The sequence below is a fragment of the Cinclus cinclus genome, chromosome 1 (genome assembly GCF_963662255.1).
Source record: "Cinclus cinclus chromosome 1, bCinCin1.1, whole genome shotgun sequence".
Taxonomy (NCBI): domain Eukaryota; kingdom Metazoa; phylum Chordata; class Aves; order Passeriformes; family Cinclidae; genus Cinclus; species Cinclus cinclus.
The window spans coordinates 120,479,907-120,502,075 of NC_085046.1; the positions used below are offsets into that span (position 1 = coordinate 120,479,907).

Genomic DNA, 22,169 nt, shown 5'->3' on the forward strand with positions numbered 1-22,169 from the left:
TTGGTGGGTGCCTGCTATCTGGCCAGGGTCAACCCGCTATAGTCTCTTAAAGACCCAATACACGATGTCAGCTGAGATGTCCTGAGATACCACATTTGGATACCTGCCTATTCCATCAGCTGCTGCTTCAGGAAGCAGACATACTCTCTGAAGACTCAAGCCACATCTGACACTGCATGTGGCAGGCAATTCAGAGAAACCCTGACATGAAGAGGCAATGAAATGGCAATAATGTGTATATTTAAAGAAAAGTATTACACTAGTCGTCAGTCATCAGCCAGCAGACCCAGGGAGTTATTCAAGATGATCAACAAGTACGCTTCCAGTTTAGGACTAGCTAACCACACAGCTGAGTGGCAGCTGAGAAGCAGACAGGCTAACTTAGTGTCTCAAACTGCACAAGATGCCAAAATACAGGCAACTGAATCCTACCCAAAGTCTACTGCCAAACTTGTCTTCAACAAGTAAGTGATCACGGATGTTACTAAAACTAACAGACACAATTACAGAAGTAAATAAGCTCCCTTGCAGAGACATGTCCTTTTGTAAGGAATGATGGAAAATGGAGGGGTTAGGGCACTGACTGCAACTGCGCACATTTGCATGAGCAAGAGTCTGAAAACTTGTAACAAGAGAAACTTAGCAGAAAGTGGAGCATACTGACAGGCAGGAATGCAACTCTTCCCTTGCTTCCCTGGCAACAGCAAGGCTGACATAAAAAGCTGAGAAAAGAGCAACTCAGGCCACAGAGCATCTTGTTGTATACAGTAAAACGAAGACCCCAGACTGCACATGTGGCTAATTTTCTAAGAGAGAAATCAGTCAGACCCTGTGTATACCAGAGAGCCACTCAAAGACTCAAGTACAGACTTCACAGAGGCAGGGCTGAATGAAACAGGTCCTAAGTAGAGAAACTTTACTCCAGATTAAAATATTCATCTAGAAAAATGATGGGGAAAAGCATTGCTATTCTGTATTAAAATCATAAGCAACATCCACCAGATTATCAACGTGAAGATATCAATACCAGAAGAAAACTAAAAGATAAAGAAAGACAATCTGTTGTATCAGAAAGTGAGACAGTTTGGCATCTCAAAACATTTCAATCTGTTTATAACCCAAAGCCCAAGGGGAAAAATCAATCTGGTTTTTATAGAAATGTTTGCCATGTTAAGATAATCTCATCAGAAAGTCTCAAATTATTGCTCCTGTCCAGAAAACAGAGAAGATGGTATAAAAGCCATGGAATTTTCCAACAGCCAGTACAAGCTAACCCAGTTCTCACAGTGCCACAAATTTTAAGCTCAGAAAAGACTCTCAACCATCCAGACAGAATATTGGTTCAGACACAGCCATCAGTTTGACCCAGACAAGATACCCTGAACTACTAGAGGGAACAAAATGTGAAACTCCTCCATGAAACAGCAAGATGATCATGAGACCCTTCTTTGTGGGAGGCCTTCCTCATCCTGACTCATCATGGTTTGAGGTAGATCCCAAAAACTAGTTTATAGATGGCTATAATGCCTTACAGATCAGAGGCAGGACATACACACTACCCAACAATAGATGTAATAGCCTTTTTGTGTTTGCTTACTGCACCTGAGAGCAAGCACTAACCCAAAGCACAAGAGCTGGCTGTCCAGTACTGTAAATCTTCAGCTCTCTCCCTTACCATGACTATGAACTACTTACACTTCTTGAAAACTGGAAACTTGTATCTCCCCAGACACTCTGTGATACATTGCCATATCTGTAATACTTTTAAAAAGATTAAGTGGTCATCATACCATCTTATTCCAGATACAGGTAATTCACATTCACCTTACATTAAAAAAAAAAAAAAAAGAGTTCGTCAGCTTTCCTGAAGAAAAATATCTGAATAGAAGAGAAGCCTAAACCACTAGTTTAACAATCAATCATCAGCTTAAAAGTGAAGATTAAGTAAATGAAAAAACATGACTCAGACTTGACAACACTGAGGCTACAGACTTGCATGCATCAAAGCTGTAATTGGCTCCTTATTTTTGATACTGGAGTCTAATCTAAGTGCTTCCAAGAATCTCGTTTCTGATTTAATTAGTATTTTGAAATTTCTCTCCTATATATTTCTAAAAGCTGCACTTCTTTCCCAGTTTGTGCTAACAAGTAGTAGTTACATTCCTAAAATCACCAATAGCTTTGACTGATTTTAAATTACAACATACTCTAAGTAAGACATCCCTCCAACTGTTATTTTCTTCTGGAGCAGGCAAAAATTACTTAGTGACTTCAATCCCTAACTAGACATTGCATTTTTTTAATGGAATTCAGAAAATCATCTCAGTTTTCCTTGACTGCCTGTGACAAACTACTTCTCAATAATGTGAGGTAGCAAATTTGGTGAAGTAGCAGAAACATGACTTTTTCTTTGAAAGGAAGTTACAGCTCCTGCTACCAGCCCTCCTCATACTGTAGTCAGCTGGCTATAATTAACAGCTACAAGATCCTCAGAGAAGGCTGTTTCAGTGGACAAAGCAACAGGTGTTGCAATCTATTGTTAGAAGTAGATTAAAATTCTGGTTTGTGTGCCTTTTTTTTTTTGTTGTTTTCCATGACTGTATTTAAACAAAAACACTGTATCTGACAGCTAAAGTGATGAATGCAACGTTGAAGTCTCACAGCTTCCAAGAAGCTGCAGCTCCCAGAAACAGCTGGGGTCAAATTGCCTTCTGTTCCTGAAGCATTCTTGGAGTTCCCCCTTCTCTCAATTCTTCCATAGACAGTTTTTGAATTGCTTGGTTATAAGATAATGCTGCTCATACAGAGATTAGCTCCCTGCTCACTGGGGGACAGGATTGGGCACAGAGCACCTGTGAGATCAGGAGTTCTGCATTGGTTTGACAGAGCCTCCTCCCTATTCTAAGTGCAGCTCTCCTCAGTCAATGAATAAAGGTAAAATAACTCCTGAGTATTATATTGGGCCTATCAAGTGCTCTGACTGAAGATAAGTACAAAATCTAAGTTTTCAACTCTAGAAAATTAAGTTTAAAGATGCTGTGCTTGGGGGCAAGGTCTAGAAATCTTTTAAAAGTTATGACATGGGCCTGGCTCAACAACAGCAGAAACAGAGTCTCAAAATTAAGGAAGTAAACAAATCATACATACCCTGTGCTGACATGGGGTAACCAACACTGGACTCCAACAAAAATGGGAAGAGACTTGTGACTGGGAGAGCTTAAGAGAAAACCAAAGGAGCTAACACATCCAGTCACATGCAGCAAGCAGTTATCAAAGACTCCTCAAACATCCTCAGAATGAAAAGAATCATCAACAACCCAGCAAACTTCACCAGGACAGTAATAGCCTATTGATTCCTTGTCCTAACCCTTGCTTGGGACAGAAATTATCAAGTTGCACCATGAAGCACAGTCAAATAAATTACTTTGGAAGTAAAATAAATAAATCTTTGGAAGAAACTGCAGATTATAGAAGATTCTGACAATCCAGGATGAGGAAGAGAATCCTGGCGGCAAAAAAATCCCTAGTGGCATACTTAACAGATCCTCTCAAAGCTAAGCAAAGGCAGAAAACACTGAAGAAAAACTGGATACATGATCATGCTGACTAAAAATCTGCCACAAATTCAGCTGCAGCACAGAGGCTACACACAACTAACAGGATGGCAAAAGGTTATTTCTAGAGTTGAATCAGCAAGGAGGATACTGAAGTAACAATGTACAACAGAAAAGAAGACTGACGCTGAAGAGACATTTGTTTCAAATTGAGCACACTGGGAGAGCACAGAACGAGCATAACAAAACCAGGCTTTTTCCTCCAACTCATGAACTAGAGTTTGGGAACACTAAGTAGGATATTCGATACATCATAAAATAGCAAATAAGAGACCTTCATCCATACAGCTGATGATTCAGAATAACTTGTTTCCCCAGACCAAAGGAAGTTATAAGTGTAACTACTACAGGAAAAAAATGTAAACAAACAATTAAAATTTGGAATTGTCTCAAGTATTTTTACGCAGATAAAGTCAGAAATAAAACAAAGGACAACTCCGGCTTAAAGTGCAAGCTGATGCACTGGTAACATGAAATGATTCAAAATACTTGGAAAGAGTACCTGGAATTGAGTGAAAGTGAAAACTAAGTTTGCATTTATTAGGAATGGTAATGCTGTAACATCATAGTCTCACGACCACCTACAGGATAGATGGATGGATCATGCTCTGAGCTGCCCTTCTAAGGAATGTCTTTCCTACCAGTTACTGCACTTTCAGGACCCCAGGGCTATTAGACTCAGCAGGGTAAAGATAGCATTTGTGACACTGGAACCACTATAAACTAGCGTAAAAGAACAAACTTGTTTTTGAACTTGCAGGGAGCAAACACTTCTGTTCACTACTAAGACTTCTGCTCTTTACCTTGCGAATCAAAATCAAATTAAAAAAGAGTACTTCAAAAGGGAAACAGAAGCCCATTTCCTAGGATCTCCAAAAGAACATGTGCTATTAGGCTACAAACGTATGTCTAATACAGTGCTAAAGTGGATGTTCCTTGTTAACAAAGGGTGTGCTCCTAGCCCAAGGGTCAGCCAAAGTCTATCTAGGTTGCAGTGACACATAGCAGAAGCTCAGGTAGAAGTGCTGACCCCAGAGCTCTGGAGCAAATCTGCAATCCAGCACAACAGCAAAGACACCACATTCAAAAAACAGAGCAGGCCCTGGAAAGAGAACTGCCTCAGCTAACTTTGTTGACCTGCAATGCTCTGTCCTGCCCTATCTTGGGGATGTATCAGATACTGTCAGACAAATATACCTATGTCTCCCATGCTCCTGTCAGCTGAGATACCTGAGCAAAGGTAAACAGTGCCAGTATTTGCAATGACAGCAAATAAAGTCACTTCTTTTTGGTGTTAATGTCAAAAGTCCTAGTGAGCACAGTATTAGTTTAAAAACTTTGAAAATATTCACATTACTGCTGTGTCCAAGTAGAAACAATTTCAAATCCAGGATGGGCAAGCTGATGTTTACATTTCTTTTAAAATACTTCAAATACATTTCATAACTTAAGTTTCACCAGCTACAGCAGCCGTTGCTCTCATACCTACTGTAACCTGTGTTGCAAAATATCGAGGAGCTCTGACTGCAGTGATTTGAGGAGAACCAGAGAAGGAGATAAAGTTTTACAGGTAGCTTAATGGCACCCTGGAAAGAGAAAAGGCCCCCAAAGCCACCTCCTCTGGTGAACTGCCACTGATAGCAATTTATGGAATGGCCAGTTTCAAAAGAACCTTGTAATGTAACAGCTGAAGAATTTAATTAAATATTAAATTCTTCTTGTACGACTTGGCAAATACTTATAATTGCCTGGAAGTACAGATGCAGAATGCCTTCATGAATGGCAACTCCATGAAGTCTGTGGAAAATTGATCCAGTCCTGGCATCTTCAGTCAGTTTTCACTTGCTTAAGGCTCTAAGTAATAAAAATTGGCCTGCTGTAAAGGGGTGAAGAAAAGATGATGTGGGCCACTCTCCCTTCTGAGGAGGTTAAACCCCATACCTAACCCAGTGGATTCAGCTAAGACAGAATGTTGAGACATGCCTCTGAAAAAACAGGGAGAGCTTTAACTGACTCCTGATCCAGGACAAGCTTTTCATTCCCTTTCACCAAGATGAGACAGCCTTAGCTGCCATGCAGAAGCTAGACACTCATTTAATACAAGACTAGTGAGTGTCTTGCACTAAATTCTGAGGGTCAGAAGGGTTTTCAAGAAAATCCCTCTGAAGTAATTGATTACAATTCCCAGACCCTAAACAACTACAAAAGGAATGTTTCTTGGGTATATACTCTTAAGCAAAATGCCCTCTTGAATGAACATTGCCATCACAGACGAAACACTATTCAAAGCGGGCAGGTTTAAATACTATCAGAGACACAAGCCTGAAACAAAAAGCAGATATTTCCCACAGTCTGGAAAGAAAAAAAGCAACATTGTATCCAGGACTGAAGAAGGACCAGCATAAAGGGAAAAAAATAAAACAAACAAATGAGCAAACTGTTAACATGAAATTGTAGATTGTTTCTTGTTCTCACCTTGTCTAACAAAGCCAAAGCTAGTACAGAGTGTTATTTCATTATTATTTTGCTTCTATCAGAACAACCGGGTATGCTCCTAAGTGACCCAACATTGTCTTCTACCAGGCCTACATTTCCACCTTGGGAAGGACATTATCTTGATTTCATCCCTCAAAATGTACCAGTTGCATGGATGTGTCATCTGGGTGACATGGAAAAAGGAAAAAGTTCTCTAGCACTTGCAGTTACTTATCCAGACAATTCAAGTTACTGATATCAATCTGCACATTTAGCATACTGATATTTCCTTATATTTGTATAACACTGCTTTTTTAAACTGGGGGCATTGTAGGAGAAACTGGGAACCACAAATACCTAAGAGGTGCAAAAAATAAGAAACTAAGAATAGCAGAAAAAATTAGGTTACTCATCTCTTTTCTTGATCCTACAGGTGACCACTTTCATTACAAGAAACTTTCCAAGAAAATCTGATCTCCTACACTCAAAAATGTTTCCTTTAGCCTGGAGGAAAAACAGCCTCCTCAAAGCTGGCAAGCAGTGAAACTGGAAGTGATCCTTTGGACGTTTTCAGAAGTTGAGGCTGTAAATATACCCCTCAAGTGAGCGTGTGCTACTATGGTAAAAGTCTTAGTATGCTAACTTCTATCAGAATCTAAGGATAGGATGTTAACCCAGACTTAATATAACAATTGGCTGCTGGCTATACCCACGGACCTCTCCAAACACCAACAGGAATCTGAGCTCAAAGCCCGGGTTCTAACCAGTCTAAAAAGTCTCCCCTCCCATCATTTTAATGGTGACTAAATGACAAGATTAGGGGATACAGAAGCATAGTGGAGTCACAGTATTAGTAATTAAATATGAAAAAGTGCTATTTACCAGGAAAAATTTAAATTTCATAATTTGATTTTATTTGGTTAAATAGAAATAAATTCGTAACATTCTAGCGATGTATTATATAGATGTATAGTTGACTAAAGCAAATGCAAAGATGAAGCATGACACAGTATGACACATTTCATCACTGGGAAACACTCCAAAACCTACAAGTTTAACAAAAAAGACCCACAAAACAAACCCAAACCACAAAACACTTGCTCTTGAGATGAAGTATGAACAAACTTTAGCAGTTACAGACATAGATATGACTTTAGTGTTACACTACCACAGATGGATTTTGAAAATTCATTTTTACATTAGGAGCTGTGACAAGCAATTTTTAAATTCTAAATATTTTCAGAACAACGCTTGAGAAGACATCTCTCAGATTCTTACTGAACTCCTGATCTTTTAATGCAAACACACTTCGGATAATGGCAATTGTGACTCAGTGCTGACAATGAGCAGATACCTTAAATGCAGAGCCCTTGACTTTAAATATATATATATATTAATTATATATGTGTGTTAACTACACTTTGTACAGGTTCTATTTCCTCTCTTCACAGAGTTTGTCATGCACTCCCACCAATTCCATTCCCTCTTGTTTGCTAACCTTTCCTTCTGGAGCAAAACTGCCAGCCCAATTCCCTGACCTGCCTCCACAGGACCCTTGCCTTGTGCTCTTTACACCTCTGAACCAAATGGAACGCCTGCCGTTCTTTCTCTTTTTTTCAGAGGAGAGAGAATTCATGAATTATTGTGAAAAATGCAGGCTGTGTGTGATCCAAATATTAGAAATGCAAAATATTAGGTTCTGGCAAAAGACAGGCCTCTTTTCCTATAGATTTTGCTGTTGGTGACAGGAAATAAATGCAAGCAGAGGAAGGAAAAGTGAAACTCTTGTGCTCATTAACAGAAGTTATGTTGTTTCAGTGATCCTGAAAAAAATGCAGTGTTAGGTCCTTCCCCACCACATCAGTGATACCTGCATGAGGAAACAGATACTTTGCACTCCAATCAGAAAAAAATCTGTGCCCATATCTATCACATATATGCCAAAGGATGGCATTAACAGCCACACACTTCCTTTGTAAGTCTAGCTCTCCAATGGATTAATACCATAAGAAGATGTACTTTGGGGTGAAGGACTGGACATAATTGATGGGAGTTTGTCAATGTATTCAAAGACTAACAAATCAATAGCCACGTATTTTGGGTAGGTCAAAACAAACTGTCTAGATGGAACATGACAGGTGCACCTTTCCTAATGGCTAGAGACCCAGTCTTGGAATTGAAGGATCTGCTTCACTATGGCTTGTTGCCTACCCTCCCCAAGGTCATTTGTCATGACACTTTACAAATAAAACACACAGTATTCAACTCACTTCCCACATCCACAGAGTTAGAGTGAAGTTTACAAAGCTGTGGAGGAAAATCAAGCCTTTGCCACAAAGAGGCTGGTGGTGTTAAATTCTTATTTAAGCTTAGTCCAGTCGTTAAAACACCTCTGGATCAGGTTCTTCTGCAAGTAAAATCAGAAAGTTTATTTACAATCTACTATCTTAAATCAGAATTTAAGAGTAGTCAAATTTATTGTTATTTTGATGTAATTCTTGGGGAACAAGATATCAAAAAGACATAAAGATTCTGGCCTCCAGGCTGAGCAGCTTGAGCAGAACCCAAGCTGAGTAACATGGCTGAAAAGTTGTCTGCAAAGAAAAGAAAATCTGAACTCAGATCTTCCCCTCAAAAAAGTCTCTTCCCCTCAAAAACTTAAAAACAAGCAGGCAGCCTCAATCCTGTTCCAAGTTGGCAGCAATAGGAATCTTCACAAACACTGGCAGGAGCAGAAATCTGAGTTTTTCTAGGACAAAGCTAAGGTTCAGCAACTGGACATCAGTACTGGAAATCTTATAGTGCTGCTGACTTTGTAGAAAAAAAAAATTCATTCAGAAATCTGTCAGCCTGGCACTGTTTATATAAGCAGCAATGTCACAACAAAGCCTATACAGAACCTCCATGTAGTTAGAAAATGGCTTAAATGCATTAGTATTACTTCACTGGTGTAGACTGCTAACCTGGAATTGCCACACAACCTAGGAAGACCTTACTCCTGTGCAGCTCAGGGCCACTGGTAAGCATAAGACACAGCAACATATGCTTCCTGACAGAAGCATAGTTCAGCCACCCCAAGCAATGGCAGAACAAACAGCCTTCCTTGTGCCTTGCAATACTACAGTCACTCATACACATCCCTCAGTACTGTTCCAGACAGTACTGCACACAAGAAGAGGGGCTGCATCAGCAGCACTTTATCTACTCTTTTGTACAGCAAAAACTTTTATTTAGTACCACGGTAGTTGCACAGAGATTGGTTCCAAACATGGCTTGAGGAGCTTACGTCTGGGTATTCACAGAAAGAGCTTGCTGGCCGTAAGGCAACACCAAATACACTGCAGGGAAATTTTTTGCTTGGGTATCACTGACTTGTCAGGGGGACCCTGAGCGCTACAAGGCACACAGCTTTGCTACAAGATTCACCCTCACAGCTAAGCCCAAGTAGCACACGCTTTCCCAGGAGAGCGTAGCTGTGACTTCCAGGCCTGGCTGGCATAAAAATGAACTTTTTTTTCCCATCAGACACCTGAACACTGGGAAAATGCCGCCCACCCCATGAGAAGCCTGGGCTAGGCGACATTGCAGGGGTGTCTCTCTGGATCCCACCTCAACGACGGCCCCAGCCCCCCGTGCTGGGCGAAGGCCGGTAAACGGCTCCGCTGCCCATCGCTGGAAGAGATACCGACATCCATTTTGGGAGTGGAGAAGCCCAGCACTGATGGCAAAGTTTGGGGCCCTGTCCAAAGTTTGGGGCCAGCGCAAGACGTGCACAGAGAGGGCTGACTAACACACACGTACAAACACACGCCGGCTGAGCTGCGAGGTCCACGCCGCTGACCGGGCGAGCGGCGCCGGGCGCCCCTCGCCCACTGTGCACCCCCGAGGCCGCGCACCGCGACACGGCCGGGCGGGACACAGGACGAGAAGCAAGTTCGGGTCGCACAGAACTCCTTCCCGGGGACCGAGGCCGGGCAGGCCCGGCGCGGTCCCCGCCGAGCTCGGCCCCGCCGCACGGCCCGGCCGCGGCCCGGCCTTGCGCAGCGACCGCCGCCGGCGGCAGGACCCGTGTGCGGGGAGCTGCGGACAGCTGCGGAGGGGATCCAGAGGGGGCTTCCCCGCGGCCCCGGGGGCGGCAGCGCTGCCCACCTGTGCCCCCGCCCGCCTCCTGCGCCCTTCGTCGGGAGGGCGGCTGGCGGCGGACGGGGGCCCCAGGACGGATGGCGGGGTCGGCGCCGCCGCCCCCCGCCGGAGCGAAGCGGGCCGACGGCGCCGTGGCGCAGCAGCGCCCGCACGGCCCCGGGGAGGCGGGGGGCGCCGGAGCCCTCGCCCGGGAGCCGCCGCGGTGGCAGCTGAAGCGGAAAGCCAGGACGGAGACTAGGACATCGCGGCTTCAGCCGCCCCCTTCCCTCCCTCCCGGTTACCTGCTTCCCAGGGACACTTTGGAGACGCCTCCAACATCGGCAAACACTAAAGAGAACTGACCCCGCCGCCGCGGCGGCCGCCGCCGGCCCCAACCACTGCGCGCCCCCCCCCCCCCCCCCCACCCCCACCCTCCCGCCGGCGCCGCCGCCCCGCCCCGCCGCCCCCGCGCCGGGCGTCGCCCCCCGCAGCTCCCCTCGGGCCCCCCTCGCCGCCGCCCCCGCCGCGCCTGCCGCCCCCGGGGCGCTTCCCGAGCGCTCCCAGCGCCGCGCTCCCCCCACGCCCGCCGCGCGAATGGCCCCGTCCGCGGCCCGGCCCCGGCCCCGGCCCGGCGGTGCACAGCGCCCCCAGCGGCGGCGCGGGGCCCTGCGCCCTCCGCCCGCCCCGAGCCCCGGCGGGCCCCGCACCCTGCCTTCACCTTCCCCCGCCGGGCCGGGGCCGGGGCCGCGCTTCGTCACACGGCGAGGCCTCGGCACCGCGGAGGAGGAAGCTCCGACCCGGGAAGCTGAGAGAGCAGGAGCGCGGGTGCTGTGCCGGTCCGTGAGTGCGGTTGAGATCGGCCTGTCGCGTGAGCTCTGCCCCCTGTCGGCTGCTCCCGAGCGCCGCTGTCTGCACCGCTCCTTGCGCGCCTGGAGAGAGCGGGCTGCGAGACTTGAGGCAACGAAAAAGAAAGTAAGGGCTGGCAGAAACACAGGGAAAAGGGGGCAGCCACCACAGCATACCAGAAAAGAGGCTTGATTTTATTTCCCCAACGCTCGCTTGGACCACTAACTCTCCAACGTGCTTCCCCTCTCACCTTTCCCTTCCGAGACAGCTGTTTTCAGGGAAAGGTAAAAACTCACGGAGAAGATTTGTGTTAAAATCTTCTTTTGTCTAAAATCAGGGCAGGTAACTGATGCAGTACCTGGGCGCTGCCTGGAGGGAGGCTGCAGGAACGAAGACCAGGGAGTGCAGCTGTGGAGGTTCCACGGTGCACCACTGAAACCTCCTCCTTCCCCAGGTGGGCACAAACCCTCCCCTCTCCTTACACAGTGCCAGGGCTCAGCCTGGGATAAATTGCTGTTTCTGTGCCTTTCCAACCAAAACCAACCGTCTTTGGTTTTGCCACCAAAAAAATATTTATCTTGCTGCTATGTTTTAGGTTTGCACATCCCTTACAGGAGGCAGAACCAAGCAACTTTTTTTTTTAAAAAAAGGCAGAAACAAAAAAAGCTTATTTAAAATTGAGATTAAAGTTTAAAATATTTCTTTCTTTAAATTAGAAATTAATAGACAAATAAAAAGGGGAGAAATCAAAGAAAATAACTTCTGACCACCTTCAGCACAAAAAAGATAACATTCAAATCTTCATCTCAAAGTAATCAAAAGTTTATTTTCCTTTAAAAAATATTTCTGAGTATAATCCACAATATATCTTAATTATTTTGTAGAACTCTGTTGTCTTGATGGGCCCAAGTAAAATGAACCAAAAATTTTTATACCTATGCAAAAGTCAGGTAGAAGCGTCAGAACTTGAAGCAATAATCTTCCTACCTGATTTGCAAGATTGCAGTAACAAAATTCCTCAGGCTCAGGAACAAAACTACATTTTTTTGAGGGGGCAAAGATCTATACATTTTTGCTACACAATTAAGTTTTAATGATACTTATGAGAGTTATAACATCAGTCATAGCAAATGTAATTTTAAAAAAAAACAACAGGTAAGTCAGGATTAGAATGAATCTAGAGTTCGTATTGCCTGCAGTATCTGCTATTATATAAGAATATTTTTTAAATTATTACTTGATACCAAGAGCCAGATCAGTACTGAGGAAAAAAAAAATGGAGCCTGACATGATTCCCAAACATAGTGGGGAACACTAAAAGCACAGAGCCCAGGTGAATTTTGGTAGTAAGCTTGCATATTGTAGATAAGTTACACACCAAATACACATCATGACACCTAGTGGCAGAGCTGCATTGTGAGTATCTAAGTAATAGCAAGACTTTATTCATACTAAAAGAACACTGATATGACATTTACAACCTGTTTAAACACATGTTGGGAACTCAGCATTTGCTATGAGAGTTTTATACATACCCTGTATTCAGCAGAGGTAGCTTGTTAATCCTCCCCTTCTCATTCCTCCATTTTGTTTTCTGATTCTGAGATTCCTTACCCCTTAATTTAATTTAAGAACTGAGAACAGAAATACAGAGTATAACACAATTTCTTTTGTAGTCTCCTGATACAATGTAGAAATGGATAACAATGCAAGTACTTTTCATTAGGCTACTACAATTTTTTGCATGAGTAAAGTTCATTTAGATGCTGAATCACGATGGTGCTGCCCATGGAAGTTTGTGGGGTTTTTTAATTTTGTTTGTCCTTGAGTTTTTAGTTCATAATTTTATGTCATGTCATTTTTGCTTTACTTACTATTAGTAGTTTGAAGAACAACCCTACAGTGTTGTTGCAAGTTGTTAGTGTAACCCCTAAACACATGCTTAGTATCAGTGCACCTAGAGAAAAATGAACACCAGCATCAGAGTATGAGGGGGGTTTTGTGAACTTTCTGCAGTAGACAGATGTAATTCCAACAAGCCTCTAAAATCTCCAACATGTGGCATTATTTCAATAGCTAACATTTTTATAACATTGCTATTACAGAACAGCCAAAACCTTAGTTTTAAAACATATCTTGAGATACACGTATCAACTCAGGAGTCTTTTATCTTGATATACATTTTGTGGTGCAAAAAGAATGTTGCTGGAAGAAAACTCTATACGAAAGATCAGATTTTATCCCAAAACTTACCATGTATATATATACATATTTTACAAAACAAAGGTTAATATATTTTCTAATAATTTTAAGTCCATGGGTATATTTTGCTTTTTAATGTTTCCTGTATGATTAGAGCTTTACTTTTATGAACAACTAAACTGCATTACTAGTCACTTCTTTATAGATTTACTGCACCCTTACATTTGAGGGTATTTTTCCTGCTACTGCTGAGATACAGGATAAAGGCTAGTCAGTACCTCCAGTAAAAGCAACTTAATACAACCTAAAAATTTCTCAGGTTTTGAAAGCAAGATGCATAGTTTGTATGTGCTCTTTCATTCTACTCCATTATTAAATAACCAGAGTGTCATGACTTCCCCAACAATCTAGTTTCAGTATGCAAGTTGTTAATAGGACTGAGTAATTCAATATGCAGTTTGAAAATAACAAAAACCCACATTAATGCCTAAATGCCTGCATAAATACCTATGTGGAGGAAAAGATAAGAGTTATTCTATTTGGTCTGTACACGAGTGCAGGACACCTGAAGATACTTGGCCTTGTCATTTTTAACCTCAGAGTCAGAATAAAATAAATCGGCACTTTCACACTGACTTGCAAAAAAATGTTATTCTAATTCTTACTAATATATTTTATTATTAGAATTGTAGTTTTAAAATAAATCATCAAGACACGAGTTTCCACACCTCAATACACTTCGGTGTTACAAACCAAACCAAAAATAAACACCCAGTGATGTATTTAAGAAGTAGGAGATTTGCAGAACTGATTGGAAAGGAGTTCTGAAGATCTGCCTCCTCAAAGTAGGACCAACTTTAACTTTTGAGTTAGCAGGTTGCTTGGTTTCCTTTTGAAAATTTCCAAGACTGAATATTTTACAGCCTCTTCCAGAATTCTGTTTCAGAGTTTTATAAAGTTTCTTTCTAGCTCTACTATTTATTTATTAAAGAACTTGGATGATATTTGATACTAAAGTTGAAAGCATAATGAAGCCAATAGAGTGCTCATAAAATACCAATAAGAAGTGAATAATGCATTATTTACATTAGTCAGTCATTCAACTAAATAAAAGCTTCTAATAGCTTAATACTAGAAGAATGGAAAAATATTAAAAAATGAAGTGACCCAATCATTAAAAGCAAAACCCAGGAGTTTGGGATTATATTTGATTAAAACCAAATATTATTAATGAGCCTAAGTCTAGTCACACCACTGCTCTCCCCAGTTTCAGGTGCAGAACTGTGACTATAAAAGTAGATTTTTAACTACAATGCATGACAGACAAATGACTAAACCAATTTATCACTAAGTAGTGCATGGAATGAGAGGCATGAAGAAACCAAAACAAAACAAGCTACAAGTAAATACTGTGAAGAGTTTTCTCAGTTAAAGGAAACCATTTACTCTTCATGCTCCAATGAGGACTCACAAGCAATGAATTTTAACAACTCATACTAACACACTCTCTTTGATGATTCATGTCTAAAATGTGAGTTCCCTAAATCAGATGAATCACACAATCACTTCAAGAATCTAAATTAAGTGAACTAGAACTTGCACTTTCAGCATATATTCATTTCCATCACTGTTGGTATAAGAACACCGAGAAATCTCTTAAGTCCTCATCTCCTTTAACATCTACCATTTTTTTAGAACACAAAGTGAACCCAACCAAAAAGATGTGCTGATTTTGCAATTACCAATCTTCATCTAGGTCTCCTATCATTAGGGTATCAATGCTGTTTCTTTATTAATTGACCCACTGCCCCAAATTTAGATTGCTTTGAGGTAGCACTGGATTTCCCAGCAAACACTTGCTGCCATTGCTTTCACACATCAATGCTGGGAATAGTAATGCCACATGTAAATAAATGCTTTACCCTTCTAATAACACTAGTGGAACTTTAAAATTATACTGGTAAATTACTTTACGTAAGTATTAGAAGTTGTACTGGACATTCAGAAAACTTCACTCATTATCATAACTCATGTATCCAAAACAGCACAAAAGATACCCCAAAGTCCTACTTTTAATTTTCACATTCAATTTGTGGCAGCCATTTCCATAATTTTCCATTTATTTTCGACACAAAGTACTGTAAAGGTTTTCTGTACACCCATGTCACTTCTTACAACTACAGAAAATTTGATGTTGCATATTTATACTTAACTGGTTAATATGTATAGTTACTGCAAAAACTTTGTGTATGTATATGCACAGATACCTCATACAAGTTCATCACCCATTATGAACATTGGAAACTTCTCAAATATCCTATGTGTTTTACAAATTAAAACAAAAAACAAAAACACAAAACCAAACAAACAAAAAAAAACCCCAGACAAAAAAACCCAACAACCAACAAGATTGATTTCTTCTTTAAAGCACAGAGCACAGAATGGAAGAAGAAAACCAGGTAATTCAGGTCAGCCAGGGATTCACACCTCATGACTACAACAATGAAGACAAAGGTAACTACAGTTTGATAAAACAGCAAGAATAATAACAGAACTAGCAACCTGAAGATCATGGTTTTCCATTACAAAGCACAAAGACATTTAGAAATGGCCCATTTCTGCATTAATAGTCATACCTGATAAGACTACACTTGCTTTGCTCAGGAAAGAAATATGAGAAAGCCAAAGCATAATTACAGGCCAAGGAAGCAACAGCTTCTATAAGATTAAATTCCTGTTTACAAGCCTGGCATTTTGGGGGGGTTTTGCCTTACTGATAGCATTCTGACTATACAAAATGCCTTCAAACAAGCCCAAACACGATGCTATTTCCAGTGATGGTGTTGTATGAGAGGATCACAAACATCTTGAAATGCTTTGGATTCTCATTAGTGTCTCTCACTGCAGGCAAACATTACAGCAACACTTCAAACATAACCAAAGTGACACCAGTAATGTGACCAGTTTGTAGACCAGTGTTCATACTAGTCACATTTACTTGCAGTTATGCTCATGACAGCACATACCTAATCATACCTATTGCTACCCTTACAAGTAGCAGAGATTACCTTACAAGATTCCAGAGAAGGCAGAGATTAGGCATTTAACATCTTGAAGTTAAGGCCAGTGTTGGACATGATAATTAAATGCTTTGTTTTTCTTTTATTAGATGTGTATATAAATCAGTAACACACTGGGTTCCACAGTGAACTTAAAAGTGTAGCAAGGCAACAGATAAAACTGTCCCAAGAGTCTCAAATCAGTCTGTAAAGATGCAGTGTCCTGTAATTTGTTTATGCTTTGTCTTAATATGGCTGTGAAGAATCAAAACATTGTCAGACATGGGGACGTTTCTATGAAGGCATGAGGACACTGCTCTTGTTCCAGGTAATAAATTGGTCCTATTATCTCATTATATGAACACTGAGCTTCTCCAATTATGTGGGGGTTTACTCTTGCTTAAATTGTCAAATTCAGCAACATTCAACCATCACAAAACAAGTGCTTTTGGTAAATTATTAGTTGGCTGAGAAAGGTCTGTCTCAATGACGTGTTATACAGCAACATTTTAGCAAAAATCCAGTCAGGGCGTTTGTGTCAATTCTCAAAATATCCTAGAGCTCCTATAACTCCCAAACTCCTGCTGCTCTGGCATAGCCAGGACATAATGCCAAACGGATGATTTGGTGATGGTGCAGGATAAAGTGGGATAATTTTATCATTAATGGGAGAATATTGCACTGACTACTCATTTTAAAATTACAAAGTTAGAACTGCTGCAAATCTTACTGTCTACTGTATTACATCTTCACATAGCAATAGTATTTAGTCCAGCTATTTTTGTCAGTTTATGTACATGACAGTATTTGTCCATTACAGCCAGTAATTTATAATTTTGTCACCAGACTCAAAAAAACTTAACTAAGAATCGGGGTCCTAATTTTGGCAGGATTGTAAAATGATGTGAAGCCAAACATCTTTAACCAACTGCATCTAATATTGATATGATTTGTCTCAAATACATTCTTATACTATTTGTTCAATGCTGTCCTCTGAGAAAGTCACAGAGCTTGTTGCTATGGTGTTGTTACGGTCCCTAGAAGTAGCAGGAATCTTGTTGCTCTAAGAGCTGTCACTTAAAAAATTGGGCAAACTAAGAATGAAGCTTGTGTGTGCTGGCAAGAGAGTATACTAACAGCAGACTGGAAGCATTGGTAATCCTCTAAAAATAAACATGATTTGAGTGACAATGCTGCCAGTTGCCCTTGCTTTTAGTGTTTCCATTCATGAGACTCTATACTTAGAAGCATATGTAGGCTTTATTACCATTCCTATTGACCACGATAAGCCCTTTATGTCATGTACTGAGTCACACTGGCAGTACTGGTAACTTCTGAACCTTTCTTTTTCTGGAGCTGGGAGAGAGGGAACCCTTTTTTCTGTATGAATGCCAGCTACAGATAATTTTCTCTTTTCTGCTCTTGCAGTTTGGCTTCATGTAAGTCTAGTTGATGTTCCAAGAGAATAATAATTTAAGAAATTACTGGTTTAATACAGGCTTAATTTACTGCATAAATCCTTAAGTGTTTTTTTTTACTTCTACAAAAATGGTAGAAATAGAGGTCCTTTTCAACTTGTTGCAGAATTGTTCCACTGTCCCACAATTAAATGTAGTTAGCAGCAGTTAACAGAAATGGATGGGAAGCAAATGTACTGTGCAGAATGGGAAGCATCTTTCTACTGGTTGAATTCCTTGGACTAGTTGTATCCTTTGATCTCTGTATCTGTATCAGGTAAACTGAATGTCAGTAAAAGAATATGTTTAGAAAAAAAGAAAAAGTCAACAAAAAACCCCACTTAGATTAAAACACTGAAATTTGAAAGGAGTATTTTGTAAGAATTTTTAAGTTTTAACTTTCAGACAAAAGCTGGCAAGTTCTCACTTCCTTTTATCCACATTATTTTTAATGCAGCATCTTTGCTTTAAAAAAAAAACATAAAGAAAGAAAATGTAAGTGTTGATGGAATCTTGCTCTTTCAAATGAAAAGCTGGAAGTAAATATATTTGATACTGTATAAAGTAAGGCAAAACATATGAAGATTGATATACACTAAAATAAACTCAATTAATGCATGGCCTGAGCATGATTAGTACCCACCTTTAGTATTGTACCTACATATGTAACTACTGTTGAGATCAAACCCAAGAAATACACTCTATGAGAAACAGCATTCTGGGGCAGACCATGCAGGAAGATTCCTTTCCAGAGGCCAAAATCTGTCAAAATACTTTGCAAATATAAGAAAGACACAATAAAGCAAATGCTCTGCCATGTGACAAACTCTCAATAGTGACAGGACACATTTCTCAAAATCAAGCACCAGTGCATTAATAGCTGCCTTGAAATACATATAAAACCATCTCACTGCAAAACAGTATGGAATCACCTCATGCAGAGATCACCACAAATTTTCCAAGTAGATCATTAGTTTAACCAAAGAAAACCCTGAGACATTAAACTTGGTGTGCAGGGATGCTGCAGACTGAGCTGGCTGGCACAAGACAATTTTTGTTATACTTACCCAGGTACATCCAATACTGAATAAAAAAGTTCAGATGGATTTACATTTCAGAACTCATTCAGGAGGACTTAAGCCTTACTGTATTGCATGCTACAGTAACTAATGTAAGGAAACTTGCCTTCTGGATGAAATAACAACTTACACTAAAATTCAAATGGTAAGCCTTTATAATGTTCACTTTCAAAAAGTGTAGCACAGAAATGAGTTCAAATACCTCAACATTACAAAGTAGCTGATGGGCAACACACAGAAGTAGATGTTGTATTTAACTGAGTGTAATAACAATGCAGAGATGCTTTTAGGGAAAATAATTACAGGCTTTTCTATACAGCATTGCCCAGTAGTACCCAAGATACCAGGAAGACATAAGTAGTGCCTAGGTATGATTTAGTCTACTCCTACAAACTAAGTCGTGAGGAAGCTAACAGAAGAAATTTCCGGAATTACAAAAGACATAGCAAACTATTGTATCCAGTCTGTTTTCCACCTGGAAGACTTTAAAATCTATGTCAGGCACAGTATGAAATCTACTTTGCTGTTTATTAGGATTTCTGGTAAAACTATTGCAAAGGCAAAAAGAAATCTATTACCTCAATTCATGGAGATGGCTACCCATTCTATTTTCCTTAATATAGCACATCTCAACAAACTGCTACTGGTTGTCATACAGGACCTTGATCCTTCAGTTGCATCATGACTCTACAGTTGCATTGCATTTGCCCTTTTGCAGCTTTGAGGAACTTCAGAACATAAGAATTATAGATTGGTGCAACTACTGACATCTTAAAAGAAAACAACAAACAGAAACAAACCACAAAAATAACACCACCAAAAAAAAAACCCAAAAAACAAACCCAAACCCAAAAAACACAGAAACCAAAAAACACCATGCCACCAGCCACTGAGTTTTAGACAATCTTCCGGATGATATCAAACTTAAAACTTCAGGAACTGGTTGTTCTCCCTCCCACCCTACTTTGCGAGCATTGCTTATCTCCATGTGGTATCCTCATTGTGTTGGTCAACATAGTTTGAAGGAACATTTGAAAAATCATTCCCAATACAGGACTGTCTGGATTATTATTATTTAAGCAACACAAAGACACCTGTTACTCCAGCATAATACTTAAGACAGTAGTTACTGCTTGGGGCAGATGACAACACACAGATAAGACGTTAAAAGAGCATAGTCCAAAACCAAGTGTGATACAGAAGATACAAGTTCAAGGTGATCCACACAATTTCTCCCCTCATCTCAAGCCCCACAAATTTAAAATCTTATGCAAACAAATACTTTAGGCTATACTCTAGGACAGAGTATACTTTAGGAGTATACTCTTAAGTCATTTGGAGATCTGATGACTTAGCTTTGTCACTTTTTCACTTAGTTATGTATACATTCTATACTGCATCTTCCAAAGTTCTAATTTTCAATAAATTGCCTACACCAAGTAAATACTTTATTCTGTGCATGTGAAACATAGCTAATAATGTTTTCTGCAGACATATGGACAGAGAACAAGAGACTCACAAGCTATTCATACTTCATCACCAGTCAGAGTAACAGCTGTCACACATCATTCACTGACCCAGCATAAATACAGTTCAAAACGACCAAGTTTCATCGATTCCTTGAACAAGACCTTCAGAGGAAGGGATAAGATGGCAACCAGCATGGTTTTGTCCTGTAAACCCCCTACCAGTGTGCAAAAGTCCTGTTCTTGAAGTATACAATAGACAAATGAGATCTCTGAGATGTGGGACACAAGTGTTTTGTGTTAGATGACTGTAAACACATCTGGCTTTTTATCTAATCTCATGAACATTTGATTTGTAGCATTACTGCCTTCCTTCTGGGAAATAGCTGGCATTTTCTAAACAGTTTCACCGCATCTGTAGCTATATTTGATTAAGGTTTGACAACACTGATTTGTTAAAAGTTAACTAAAAATATCCTCGCAGAACAATGACTACAGACTTACTACATATTAAAAAAAACAAAACAAAGAACAACCCCCCCCAAGAAAACAAACAAACAAAAAAAACCCACCCATAAACAAACAAAAAGCACTCACCAAAACACAAATGCCAACCTGTTCCTGAGCACTAGAACTCAAGGCATTTAAATGGAGAGGTAACAGATCGATCACTTGAAGATTTTTCGAACAACTTCACATTTTTTTTAACTAGAAAACAGAGTTTAAAATGATAGGAGAGTCCCCTGCCATTGACTATTATAGGCAGTCCAGACCTCCAGCTCCAAGGTTTTTCTCAGCACATAACTCAGCTTCTGCATAATACAAGGTTGCTAATATTTTATGTTATACAGAAAATTCTAAAGATACAAATCATGGTTTAGCTCCCATCTTCCAAAGCCCAGCTTTCCATTTTTTGCACTAGCTCTGAAACTACTGCTTATGCAGCAAGCTGATCTAATTTGCTAATTGAGAAGACAGATTTTTACTTTTTCTTAAGTCTGTTTCCTACTGGTTTACCATGTCCAATCATCTCAGTGCATACTCAAGAATAAAGTTAGATGCAAGGTAAGAATGTAAATCATTAGACTGGAAAGGAAGGAATACAAATTCCTCTTTCTCTGGCAATAGCAGGAACCATGCTTAATTTTACCTTCAAGGATTAAATGCCCTGGAGAACTGCATTAGCAGCACCCAGATAATATTGTAGTCCTGGGAAGAGAAGGAGCCCAGAATGTTCATCTGAAGATTTAACCCTGACCTACTCGTCACAAAACACTTCAAAGGGCTTGAAGAAAACAGGTTCCCCAATTGCTGAAGGCAGGACAAAAGTTCTAAGGTCTTATAATGGAGATTTTAAGTAACAAAAAACAGGCCGGCATGAGGGAAGAACTGTGATCAGTGTTACAGGATTTCAGATTGTAACATCTTGATCTGAGGCCGACGTCATGGTTTTCAATTCTTCACTGGATTCCTATGCAGAAGAGCCTCTTGTAAACCATTCCTTCACCAGCAGAGGTCAAGAGAAAAATGTCACTTTGAAAGACCAAGTTATATTGCACATAGCACATCTGTAAAGTAGAGGGAGTTAAATAGAGTCTAACCTACTACCATTAACTCACACATTAAAGCTCCTATGAAGTATTATATTGGAGACTATGGACACAGGCTTATAGATCCAATCTCTAGTCTTTATGTACACTGCATGGTCAAGTGATTTTGCATTTAATTTTTGTTTTTTAAATACAAAATCATTATCTGAGTGAAACCTATATGGCTTTGCCTACATATTTCAGAACAGAAATTACTTTGGAACTACAATGTTACTGAAGTACTCTTACTTTGTAATTAA

The 22,169-nt window shown here is 40.5% G+C and overlaps 1 protein-coding gene across 1 annotated transcript in view; it reads right to left on the reverse strand.

Moving 5' to 3' along the window:
* UBE2W (ubiquitin conjugating enzyme E2 W) overlaps nt 1–22,169 on the reverse strand; it is a 65,099-nt gene that overhangs the window by 9,214 nt on the left and 33,716 nt on the right. The gene's annotated exons all lie outside the window — the stretch shown is intronic.